At 44.5% G+C, this 13,880-nt stretch overlaps 1 protein-coding gene across 2 annotated transcripts in view; it reads left to right on the top strand.

Moving 5' to 3' along the window:
- The first annotated feature begins 3,373 nt into the window (after positions 1-3,373).
- Positions 3,374-13,880, top strand: part of LOC100747839 — a 126,165-nt gene continuing 115,658 nt past the window's right edge. Inside the window, exon 1 of one of the 2 annotated variants that reach the window (XM_012381886.3) lies at positions 3,374-3,861. The gene's annotated coding sequence lies outside the window, so the exon portion shown is untranslated. The remainder of the gene's footprint in view (positions 3,862-13,880) is intronic. The other variant, XM_012381888.3, reaches the window with a different exon arrangement.

Raw genomic sequence — 13,880 nt, forward strand, 5'->3', positions numbered from 1 at the left:
GACCGGTATCCTACCGGCCCCTACCGTAGACTGCATAACGCGTTTCTATTACGCGGTCAATTGCAGCGATTGTTGCGTGCCTCTCGCAATCAGCGCCACCGAGCCTGCACGTGTGCTTTCTCTTTCTCCTCTTCTGCCACGCCGCCTTTTTCCCTTTTTTCCCTCCGTTAAAAATAGCGGTAAAATATACGCGTTCCTTGATTTATAGCTATTAAAATTATACCACATCGTTCCCGCGATCGGTCCATGAAGAATAGGATTAATTTAACGCGATTAGATACCGAGTGACCGATGTCGTAACAACAGCTGTACCGGGTGGCGCGTCGCGAGTGTAAGTACGATTGCCGCGAAAAATAGCGAAACACAAAGAGGCTGTCACAACTGGCAAATTGCCAGGGAAAGATTGACGTTTAATGGGTGTCAAAATAACAATACCAGCGTTGCGGAGATTAGACGGTTCGCGCAGCGGCAAACGAGGACTTGACGCGGGGGAATGATAATTCGGATAAAATGAAACGATCGATAAATCACGCAGCGAATGTGATTTTATTTTTGGTAATTCCTCGCCTGTTAGTTAAATTGATAGAAATTACGATCTCTTCGCGTGTCTACCCTAAATCACCTTTTCGGAGTATCTACGTGGTGTCAGTGTACGAAGAACGGTCATTTCTACTTTAGATTCGAGATTTCTTTCTGAAATTCGATCCTGATTGCTCCAAATATGAGAAAGGCAAGAAAGTTTTTGTAATAATCTTCGACCCAGTTTCTCAAATGATGCAATCTCGAAATCCATTCGATGTAGGTCACATTGCACAATCCTAGAGAGAAGATCCCGAATTTAGCAATCGCGGGTCTGTAGCATCGAAACGGAGGCAGTTGATCCGGTCATCAGGACACAAAAGCGCCTTTCCGTGGGGATTGCGCCACGAGAAAATAGCGTAATCATGGTGATTAACGAGAAAACTATGTCTCCGATGTGTTCTCCGCGGTGCTTCTAGTCGGAGCCAGTCGACGATCGGAAACAGGCAGCCACGTGCGTGACACGTATCGTGACGAACAGACAATGCCGCGGATCGATACGTGGCACAGCAATTTAAATACAAGCAGACAGTGACACGCGGGTTGCGCATACCTTCGCTTTCTTTCGCGACAGAGAGCCTAACAGAGCAACAAGCGAACTGCGGCGCGTTCATGAGCAGGACGCCGCGTTCTGTTCGATGGTCGTCACCGAGAGTAAACGCAATTGGTAGTCGATCATCTGCCGTGCTCTCGGGTATTTAGGAATAGTTTAATGGCAGCGATCATTGACTCAACTTCCAAGCAGTGGTACGGTGAACGTTGTCCTTGACAAAAGGCAAGGCAGATGGTCAGCAAGACGATGAAACGATGGAGCGTCTTACTGAACGTGGCACGGTGATATGCGCAGTGGCTCGTGTGTGACTTGGAGCGCACGGACGCCTGTTTATTTTCAAACTGGTCAAGAACAAGAGGAATGTTGAATACGTGGGAGTGCAGCAGCGTTCATAAACTTTCTACGAAAAGTATACAGGAATCGATCATTGTTCGAATTAAATTACGATTTTTCTTCCTTTGTGACTTCTTTGGAAGGAAAGGGCGGAAGATTTGGGAGACTTAAAATGGATATCAAATATTCATTAGCGGACAAGAGTGTATTTTGAATCGTGCGTGTCACTCGAAAATACGAAATCGCAATTTTTACGTTACATTGGTAAACGGCATGGCCGACCCGTAAAGTCTCGCCGAACTGAAACGTACACGGACAGCATTATGTAAGTATACTCATAAACATGTAATAAACGCGCGGGTATGCCGCGTTTTAGTCACATTTTATGGGACAGAGGCCGCGTGGGTGAAGGAAGCGAGAGAACTCGCCACGAGTTTTATGGTATCGAGAATGTACATTTCTTTGTGGAAGGACCACCGATGTCCACGATAAACATTCGGGTGTATCTACAGGAACGGTAATCCGTTATCATTGAATTTCGTTTTACTGCCATCGTTCACCGGACCGAATGGTGTCAAGAAACCTGCGAAGAAGTGAAACGCGCGAGAAAAGGCCTTAATGACACGATTACGAGATTAGATCTAAATAAAGCTGGCTGGTGTGCGTTCTAGAAATATTACCGCCCACGTGGAACAATTTCGAAGAATAAACAACACCTGCGCTTAGAAGATTCATCAGAACGCGACGGAACTTTCTTCCTCTGCGAACCGGTACAACCCGTATGGAGGTTAAGTTGACTTCCTTCAGTCCTTGAAATATTAACATATTATCACAGAGTGTTGGATTAAAAGGTTTGCCGCGTAATTCCGATATCATCGTATGGATTTTAAGAGCGAGCGTTCTAATTGCAAGACTGGATCTCTCGACGACATCGCCGCCGTGCGCTAATGTAAATTCGTCAGGGAACCACTTTATCTTCGTCGCGGCAATCCGATGTGATTAACGATAACATTCGATTTGACGGAAAAGAAATGTATCGCCTCGCGTACGCGATACGCCACGAATTTTTATACGTTTCATCCCGCACCTTGGTACCGGGTTTTGCCATTAAATGACTTTTGCTCTTATTTATCATCTTCAATTTCACATTCCGGGATATGTAAATGAGACACGGGTTGCACGACAAAACAAACGTCGCACGAAAAGAAACTTTCAGGCGTCTTTTTTATCTGTTCTTTCTTTTTTAACAATTGCGCTACACCCACATCGCGAGTGAAAACGTCATCGCGATAAATTGCTTTCACTTCTTCGACGACTTCGATAGAGACCAATCGTCAAGCTGAGAATTATCAAATGCGACGATGAATCGGAAAGAAATCGAACTTCGGTTTAATTTGTTCTCGATTTCAAGGGAATCAACTGAATGATTAAAAACTAGAAAATTGCAAAAAAAGAAGGTCGCTATACCAGTCTGGATGCAACAGCACGTTAATTACCGTCTATCTCGACCGCGAATTTCGCATGGCGAATATTACAACAAACTAGAAAATCAACATTACGGACGAGAGAGGAAGATGGGGGACAAAGATGCTGGTATATAGGGAATAAAGAAACACAGAGAGGAGGATAATAGACATAGATTATACCAGCCGGTGGGGGCTGTACGGCGCGGAGGAACGAAAGAAGCGGGGTAGAGCGGTCGTTTGCCTTGGATCGGCTTCGAACCGGAGAGTCCGAGCCCAAACCCGAGAGCCCGAGCGCAAACCCAAGCTCGATCCCGATTCCGATCCCGCCTGATTTCCGTCCGCGTGCATTCCATCTTGTGGGTTCGGCCGCGATCGGTCAGAGTCGAGCCGACTCGGCTTCGTTCGCCGTTTCTCGGCCCCTCTGCTCGGTCATGCTGTCGTGCAACTTCGGCTACAGTCGTGTATCAGCGCTCGTGCGGAGTGGATCGTGGAACGCTCCTCGTTCCAAACTCGACGGTGGAATGACGGTGTCCTTTCTGTCGTCGTCACGAGACGCTAAGAAAGACGCTTGTTCGCGCATTAACGTTATACCTGCCCCCGCGACGATGTCACCGTGACAACACGATCGTTTTACCGGTCGATTATTATTAACGAAAGATCTCGCACGTGGTGTAAAGCGGGGCAGGATTCAGCCGGCGCGTTAACGTGCTGTGCGTGTAACAGTGGATGTGCTCGTTCGGTCTCTGTCGCTCTCACGGTATTACCGATCGTTCTAACCTCTCTCTCCGACTTACTCTGTGTGCCTTCTACGAACCACGACCGGTCGTCATCCTGGATATCGCTTGTCCGTTGGAACCGGGCCCGCGCGTAGCAACCGCAAGAAAACCTAGTCGACGCTGAATCAACAGGTGGGAATCTGCCAACTTACAGGTATCTATTTGTTTTCATTTTTCTATTTCGTCGGTCTTCACCAGCTGTCAGTTCGCTGCCAGGTGGCATAGAATACGACGACGGCTACGATCCCCTCGGATTCCATGGGCTTGCGAACCCGAGACGCTCTAGGCGACCTCGACTCGTCGGAGTTGTTGTTTCTTGAATTTCTTGTGGAAAGCGGAACAGGGTACCTGGCGTTATGTTCTACTCGTACACCTGCATGGTTGATCCTCGTTCCCCTTGAGCATTGTACGGGTTGCGTTCTCCTTTTTCCTTTCGAAACCGAGAGTCGAAGTTGTTCCACGTGCAAACGAAAATTATACGATCGTTACATAATAGCTTCGTAATTGTTACCTCGATCGCGTCGATCGAACAAAATTAAACGTACTGTCACTGGGCTTCGATCACGTTATCATCGTAAACACTCATCTTACTCATAATCACGTTGCTTTTCGAACGTAATCATTTGCGAAAAATCGAGCATGGCGTACGATGCGCGCGCATCACGTCGTAATTCTCACACGGTGAGAAGGAACGAATCGCCGCGTATTTTAACGGGTCGCATTTCTTTCGTTTGCACGGGCAAGCTCGAGAGATAACGATCCTTACCGGATCTTCGGTATTTGTGTGTTGCTCGCGAGCAACAGCCTCAACAGCGGCGGCAGGAACGAGCTCGCAACGGGATATCTAGACACGAAGTGCGCGCATCCCCGATTGTATGTACTCACCATTAACAGCACGCTAAACATTCTCAGAGAATTTTTCTCACACACGGACCTCGACCATTTTCCGCATGGCACATTGTTCTTTCGAATTGCTTTCCACTAGGAAGATTGCATGTTCTCCCGTTACCTCGTTTTATTTATACGTTCAATAGCAATTTTCGTATTCGCGTGTATGGAAAATGTGTTAGTAAGTACCATCAGTCTTGGTGAAGCGTTTTGGGTTTCTTTGTTGATGTGCTGGTTAAAGTGCTTAGGATATCTCGTGTTTGGACAGTGAGTCAAACGTGAAGGTTGAAAGAAGGAATTTACGTCTGATATGGGAATGTTTTTAATATACCTATAGCTTGTATATTGCGAATGGATTGTTTGTAGGATGGCGACTATTTAATCATTTAACTACACATATATGCCCCTGTAGCCCTATATTTTCATTCGCACTCGTAAAATTCCTAGCTTTTATCTCATAATTTTTGTCTCTTTCTTTCATTATTTTATTTTCTTCCTTTCTGACTCATCAGTTCGTAAACCTTGAACCAACCGATTTTCCAATGAAAAATATACACGCGCACGGCGTTGTATCGTTCGGCGAGTACGTCGGCCTTGACATCGACTCGATATACATATACTCTCGAGTGCCTTGACCTTTACGTCGATAAATCCGTGGGTTGTTTCTTCTTCGCGTCGTCGAAGGTCGAAGCCGCTTCCTTCCCCGGCCTTTCGACACGATACTTTTTCGTACGATCTGCCTGAAGCAACACGAATCGATGAAATAACACCGCCCAGGCCCTATCTCTGTTTTTCGTTCGACTCTATCATTCAGATCTGAAAATCGAATAATTAAGCCCATACAATATGTCATTGTCAGTCCTAATAGAATTTGTTACCGCAATTGAATAGAAATATTCGTCCAGTAATTTCGACGACCTTGATGCTAATACTTGTTTCTGGAAAGAATATAGCGAGAAATTGACATCGAGTATCGCGAAACTTGCCTACGGTTGTGCTCGTTTCCCTGGTTGTTGATTGCAATTGAAGACTCGCTTCATGAATGAATCATGACCAGCTTTAAGGACAGAAGGATCCTACCGTATGAGGAACCTCACGTGCTACCGACCATCGATATCAACGTACCTACCTACGCTTGTTAATTACGGTCTCGGGCAAAAGTTGAATGAATAAGCAGAGCTATACCGGGTACCCGAATGTGATCCTTGTTAAAATACCATTGACTCATATACCGATCAGGTCGAATCGACCGAGGTCGCGACCTCTCGTCAGCGAATTAAAGTGAAAGTTCGTCTATTCGCCTCGTGTCTGACGCTTTGAGTTCCTTGCTTCTTGTTCATCAGCAGTTGTTTCACCCTGGAACACCCAAACGGGTTGTTTTTGCTCATCGTGTGTCTACCAAGTTTGCTATCACGAGTAAATGAAAATTTTGACTTGGAGGGAATTTATGCGGGCTATTATGGTGATTATATTTAAGCCATGGAAAGCAACGAAAGTAGGGTAACGAAATCACTCTTTATAGATAAAATCAGAATTTGAAACGCTCGTGAAACGTTTCAGTTGCCTTGCTTTCGACGGCCGTCAACCGACATTCATACCGTGGCACGATTAGTAATTCAAACACGCGTTTTCACGCGAATCCCCCCGATTTCCTAGCTAGCTCGTCAGTAAATATTTGTTCGGTATTACACGTTGCTACATGTCATTGTGTACAACGTGTACTAAGTGTACTTATTCAGCGTGCCACGCGAATTCTAATTCAACCGAGTGTTAATGTATAGTGAAGATACAACATCAAAGATCAGGAGTTTAGTAAATGAAAGGAGACATGACGCACGGCGTAAACAGCACACACATTCATTTCGTATCCACTACGACAACCTTATTGTCGAACTAAATAGTTCGTACTTGGGTCGTAACAGAGAGCGAGGTTTTTTCCGGGATACATATTGACTTTCAGAGATTCTTCAATGAAGCGAGAGTACCCGCACGTAGTTTTTCTCGGAAATACTACCGCGAGGAATCATTCGATAAAATTAAGTTCCTACTCACGATCGAATTTCATTGAACTCGTGAAACTGCAATTCTGCCATTGAATATTTTTGATTGATAGGAAACAAGCATGACACTGGCAGTAATTGTTAATATATGGAAGACAAATTACGCAAGCTTATTCCTTTCACTTTCTGTTTTAGATAAATCTCACGATCACACGAATTTTCCTCGACGAGTGATAGAAAATAGATTGCTCGAATATAAATTACCACGGCACTGGATTCGATACAACTATAGCATACCATTGTTCGTTTTTGTTTTCACGCGAGAGCTCGTGAGCATTGCGCGATTCCTGCTTCAATGACACTGGAACTTTCGAAAAAATATTATGATAAATCGTTTCTTAAGTATTATCTACGAGACTGATGTAATAATTAGGTATCGATGTACGTACGTACATGCGAAGACGATTCTCTTATTCCCGGCTAAACCTATGGGAATTAATTGTCGGTCGTATTTCGAGATCATTACCGTCGATTAATTCGCTATGTTTCTGTTTTGCTTACCACGTAACGAGTTGCCACCATTCGATCAATACCGAGCTTATCACGTTGCACATGTATAATAATTTAACGATATAACGCGATGACGTTATAGCTAGCAGTACTTGTTGAATTTCAACACCTGTTGCATGCAATCTCGCCTTAAGTCTCACAATGTATTATGTTTCGTCCAGCTTCATTATTATTCGAGTAACATTATGCAAAGTAGCCGCGTGCAATTTTTCAATCGACGCAGCATCTGCATGGATATCGGTCAAGGTTCCAGAGGAAATCGTAGATCCGGTAAAAGAATTCGATAGGAATCGTATATAGAGAAATTTTTGTCTCGAATGGAAGAAAAGCGTTTGCATGGAGCATAGGTGAAACACCATTGCCTCTAATAAAGCACGTATGGCTCGACGACGTTGTGCGGGAGGTGTTTCGGTCTCCCTCTCGCCGATTACGCGAGTTTGTGGTAGTCACGGTAAATATAGGTCTGTGGCTCCGTTGCTCGCACCTCTTCTCACCGATTGCCGGTTGGAACGGCAAGCCAGTTTGACTAGAAGACGTTCCAGTTTTCTCACGAAGTTAGTAATATTCTGGGTCACTCGCACGAATTCGAGAGATATTCGGTGTTTTAACTCCGAGGCGTTCTTGACGCCGCGAAAGGGTCATTATGGTATATCCGTGAGCAGTAGAAACCCGAAGGAGCAGTTCGACTTGCTGCTCTGCTACGAATTCATATTAGTATCAAACACGGGAGGAGAATTATGTAGCATGACGAATGGCCGGGTCATTAGTGACTTGCTAATCTAGGAACTACTATACGAGGGCACGGAATTTTTCTGCACGGAGCAAGCCACGGACGCTTAAGAATGATCGTGCACCACTAACGTAAGTCAGATCCCTGGCTCGCTGTTCTACGGTTCTACCGTAAATTGCCCACGCTAGAAACAATAATAATCGAAGTTTATTTGCCCGTGCGGCTATGTGCGTTACTCAATGTAGGAATCGGGCATTGCGTTTTATTACGTTGCTCGAAGCGAGCAATTAGAGAATCGCGTTCGCAAAGGCGGTTCAGGATATCAGAGGCGGAAGAAACGAACCGTACATCCAGTACGCTAATATTTACTTCGAATACTTTATGTTATCTAGCGCGTCAAGCCGTCTAAGGTACCTACGAAGAGTATGAAGTCATTCGGACCGATGATCCGGCAATTATTTGAATCGATTCACTTCGACGCGAACAATCCGAGAGTAAAGAGTCGTTGGACGAAAAATATCGGCGATGTGTCACTACTTGAAGATATCTCGCGACGCGAAACTGCTGAATGATGATATCTGAAGCGACGATCTGCGATTTACTTGGTCGACGACGGTCTAGCCTGCGTATCTCGAAGCATCTCGAGCATTTCTCTCGTAGCCGTTTCTCTATCCGGTCGGCCTCCTACCGTTTCGCACGTCTGGGCCGGTTGTTCTATAGCAGAGCAGCGGATGCTCGCCGGACGACGAAACCGGATGTCCTTCGCTCGGAGAAAAAGAGAGATTAAACGGGGAGTAATGTAGGATAACGAAGGGAATGGGTAGACGAGCCGGTGAATACCGAGGGAAGGAAGGAAAAGATCGGCCTAGCAAATAACTTTCGCATTAATATTCCTGTTGGCAGGCAATAGCCATTCTCCACAGGCAACTATCCGGAGTAACTATAATCGACGATTGAACCGTAATCTTAAGAAATCGATGGGGTTGAGGGTTGGAGATCGAGAGGAAGTAACGTGTACGAGCAATGGGATTCTCTTGAACCCATCGGTTGTTACTTGTTGCGTTTTGATATTACCTACGTGCAACTTTATTGCATATTATTGGCGATTCATGATGAACGACTCGGTAAATCTCTGGAATGCATTAACACCGGACTGTTATTATCATTTAAGTGGCGGGATTTCCTATCGCATCAAGTCATTCCAACCTACCTCGTGGTTATCTTTTGAAAGTGCGGATCAACCTGAATTAATCTGGAGACGAGACAAATTTCCGTTATATTCCATTTTCCTTGGGCAATTTAGAGTAAAGTTGATCGACCGGATTGACTTGTGTTATCGGAAAGAGCCTTGAGATGTCTGCCAAGTATTCACGGCCATTTACACGGCGTCCAACTAAATTTAGTCTCGTCGTCGCTCAACGTCGTTGCTTTTCTCCCATTGTGTTCAAGAAAAGGAACGATCGATTTAACGCCGTGTATTCGATGCATCGAGACGACGATGCATCTCGGATTTAGCCGCAGGTTCAACGCGACGGCGATTTATAATCGATAATAGATAACACGATGGAACAGACTCCAGCGGAGAGATAGTCTTTGCGTGCCTTTTGCTCGAACCGACGATTCGTGCCGCGGAGCTCGAGTCATTTGCGACAATGAGCGATTCTGCAAATGTCGATGACACGTCGCACAAAGCAAACCGGTCATTGTGCAAGCGATTCGCCTGCGAACTATGAACGACCCTTGGGTATTCACTGGTGTTCTGACCTGAGTGAAACTTCCAGCCACCTAACCGTTTTCAAGATCGTACTAAAACTAATCTAACTCTCCATCATCCTTAATATTTATCTAGAAAGTTTTGTGATAAAACGTAAAAATTGGGCGTGGAGAATGGTAGGTACACACGGATTCGTGCTAATGCAAAGAAGATAAGCTATCTTGAGCAGAAACGTGGACAAAGGAAACCAACAATGGCTCGGAATTTTTCTCTCGGCCGGGTTAAATATTATCCTTTCCATAGTCAATACGTTATCTGCTCATTTCCATATGATAGGTCAATGATAAGGTTTAAAAACGTTCACCGGTTCGCGCGCGACCGCGACGCGTTGAGTCCGGTTCCTTTCTTTTCACGTTTGTTTCGCGCTCGAGCAAACCCGAGTGCCGGCGTCGCGGCAGAAAATCAAACTTTATCGAAGTCGATGATCTCGAAAAATTATGAGAGTCCTTGACTGAAATAAGGCCACGTATATCGCCTCTTACGGAATCCCAATCGCGATATATGCAATCAGTGTTTTAACCGACTCGTTGTCGAGCAATCAGCCCGAGAAAAGAGAGAATTCCAGATAGAGGAAAAGAAAGTCAAATAATAAACCGTCTTTATTACCAATCCGAGATTCCTGAAATCGCACGACGTGAATTGCAAGCGATAGTATAGCATTCACGATAGATAAACATTTTTCGTCGGTCGCGATAATATCGTACTGCTAACATCTCGCAATTTTCTTCCTCTCGCGGAGTCCAACTTTTCTGCAATGTCCTGCAGACTCGATTATCAGAATGCTCGACGAGTGATTGCATCGGGCTTATTTTATTCGTCGGTACTATGTTATATCGTAGATTTCGTAACAAGAATTCCTCGCTTCTTCTCGAGATAACCGTTTGTTATTTATGCTACGGATCTCGCATTCTTCGCGAAGACGGTATCGAGATTCATCGATATCGATCATTTTATCGGATCGTTGCACATAGAAGGAGATAACAGTTGCAAACGGTAGCCGAGCATAAGATTTCCGGTAGTCGTGATACATCTGGTAGAACTGTGTTTCATCACTTCAGCTGTTATCTAGTAGCGAAGATTACGCATTTTACTTTTTCTGGTTTCCCCGCGGTTCGAAGGATCGCGAATTCGATAGTTGAGCGACGATGCGTGGACGCCGCTACATTGACTTCTATATTCGAAATGAGTATAATACCATTATTACTTTAATTAACGATCGCTCGGCTATGTGACTGCAAGATGCACCCAAGCGTGCTGTTATTCGACACGTTTGGTACACGAAACAATGATAACGGTTAACTAGCTCGTAGTCTGCCTTGTTTCGCTTGAATCCCTCTTAGATACACAGTTTCTGCGAGATAGATAGCGATTGTCTCGTCAGAGTTGGTCATAAATTTGTACAAAAGAATTCCTTTGCTAATAGATAGATATAATAAACCGTACTTGTATATTTTTAAGAGTGCACTTCGTACAAAATGTTCGTATCTTTATGTGTTTTATCGATGGAAAAACATCGGAATTTGCGAGAAAGCCCGTATAAATTCATTAGGAGATTCTGTGAAATCTGCTCGGTGGTTTCTTGGCGAAAATATTTGTCACGCTTCATTTCGCCGACAGGATCGTTTAATGTTTTTGCTCTTGAATCCTTTCGGCAAGACGAGCATTAAGAAATTTTCGATACCGTTATCGAGATATCATTTTCCCTTTCCATCCTCAGCATTCCATCTTTGAATTGCAAAGTGTTTTTCAATTGCCCAATGATGTATTTAATAACATCGTGATTCGTAATAACCGCAATAACGTATCGAAATTAAGAATAGCGTCAGGCTAATGTTTCCTGTCCGTATCTCGCGAGATTGCGCAAACCGAGTTCACTTGCGACAGACAATTCCCTGAATGTCAGGTTAAACGGCGCATGATCGGAATAGCGCGCGCTGTAATAATCTGAGAATACGTTGCGGCAAGAAATTCAAGGCAAATTTAACCGCTTTGTTATACGATTTCATTGCAACGTGGCGTATCTCGGTCGCCATATGACTTTCTTTCTTCGCCCGAAGAATCCGAGATGATTAGCGAATTGCCAATAACGCCTCGATCGTTTGTGCTTCGATTATTCTTTCGTATTACGTGGATATACTTTTCAGCAAACAATAAACTATAATGGACGAAATCATAGCCTTCTTTACATATCGATAACCTCTTGTCTTTCTTTCATCTATGACGAACTGGAGGATTTAAAATGTAAGTAATCCGATACTAATTACACTGCATCAAACATTTATCGAACTTCGTTGAAATACAAAGAATGTCTTCTACCTAGAAAAGACCCTTCGTCTGTCCATTTTGTTCTTGGTTGGAATTAGCCCACGTGTGACACATCTCTGTGCTCAAAGTCCAAACGATAATGGATTAGACCGGGCTTGAGGTTTCTGGTAATATTCTGTTGCGCATTGTTTGCATTCTCGTACAGCATTATAGTCCAAAATGAAAGCAAGACGAACGACAGGGTAGGTTGGTCGAATTCCTCTGAAAAGTATTTTCATGATTCACAGGGATACCTAGGTAAAGCAGGCATTGTTATACCCTGTGCAGTCATTCGACCTGATTGTTGACTTAGGTTTCGAACCAGTGTAAATAAAGCCAGTGATGGAATCGAGAGCCAGTTGCTCCCTGGCATTCTTTCTCTTTTCTCTTCTCTCGCTACTCTTTATTCTACATTCTGTGTCGTGATTTCGATACGGGCAAACATGAACGCTCGTTATCGCCGCTTTGCACGGCTCGGTTATCCTTCGAACCGGGATTTACCGTCGCAATAATTCGCGACGTTTACGACTGGGTGCTTGTCGATATTTGTCGCATGTTACACGAGTCTGCTTTGCCAGAGATCGCCAAGGTACGAGCTTGCAAAGGGGTCTGAATATCGTACGAGGAATTTTAAAGTGGATTGTAACAGCGGTGACTCGAAAATCGAGGCCGGTGTAAAAGGAAAGGAAGGGGAAGAGCGACTGGAAAGGAAGAGAATTTGCTAGCAGCTACGAATTTGGCGATCGAACGTGTCGCGGTTGCGAAAGCGTTCCGGTAGGTTACGCGAAGATTCAAACAGTTTCCGCTCACTGTCCGATACGTACTAGGTACGAAGCGTTTGAGTCACTTTGTAGGCAAGTAGGTTGGAGATGATGTTATTTGGTTTATTTCTTGGTCTAACTCGTTTGCCGAGTACAGGAATTTTGAGCCGATACCAAGGAAAAGGATCATTACTTGCTTTACTGTTATAGTACCTTGTTCTCGACAGGACAATTAACCGTCGGTTAATATTAAAATTATCTAAATCGTTCTAGACATACGTATTTTTTCTCATATCGTTTATGCTACTCTCAAGGATAACGAGTACCAAGGACTCGTAAATTTATGAGAACGTTATTATTGCCTGTGACCGGATGAAAGGGGCAGTATATGAATTTAATTAATTCTACGCGCTAACTACACTTTTAAACTTTCCATCCTATTTAATTATGCCAATTATCCTTAACTAACTCGAACTATTAGACCTATCTCAACCGTACAGATTCCAAACTCGTAGCTATTCTGTTCTCGAAACAGGACAAGATCGAATCAAATCATATAGCCGCGGCGCCACAGCGGCGACGATGCGACGCTCGACTCGCAACAGCTGATGTCGGCCTCGAACAGATTCGCTCGATCTCATTATTTTCACCGGGGTTACTTAACGGTACGTCTAGAAGAATCTGCGAAGCATGCTCGTCTCGAGCTGACACAATCGGGTCGCCTCGAACAAGGATTCTATCGCGTGTCCACCGCTTTGATCGCGAGATTTCACGAACGTCTGTCTTCTCCTTGGTGGCTTAGGTATTTTTCGCTACCGCGTGAAATTGTATCGCGACTCTCGTCGTCAGGTCGTGTTACGCCAGCCAGATACAAAAGCAACGATGCTTTTATCCAATTCTATACCACACGCGTCGCGTTTTCCGGACTAGATACGACCGCATTCCTGCCGGCGAACACGCGACGAACGCATGGAGACGCGGTTTTATTTTACGCCATCGTATACGTGAAATTCGTATCGACGAGCAAACGTGATGGACGAAGCAGCCTGGGAACGTTCAGGAGTACAAATCGCCAAGTGCTTTCCTCTTGGTAATTTAGTTGCACTTTTTGCACGCGAGAAACTTGATCGGAGATAGCTAAGACAG

Source organism: Bombus impatiens, unplaced genomic scaffold (assembly GCF_000188095.3).
Source record: "Bombus impatiens unplaced genomic scaffold, BIMP_2.2 scf_0136, whole genome shotgun sequence".
NCBI lineage: Eukaryota > Metazoa > Arthropoda > Insecta > Hymenoptera > Apidae > Bombus > Bombus impatiens.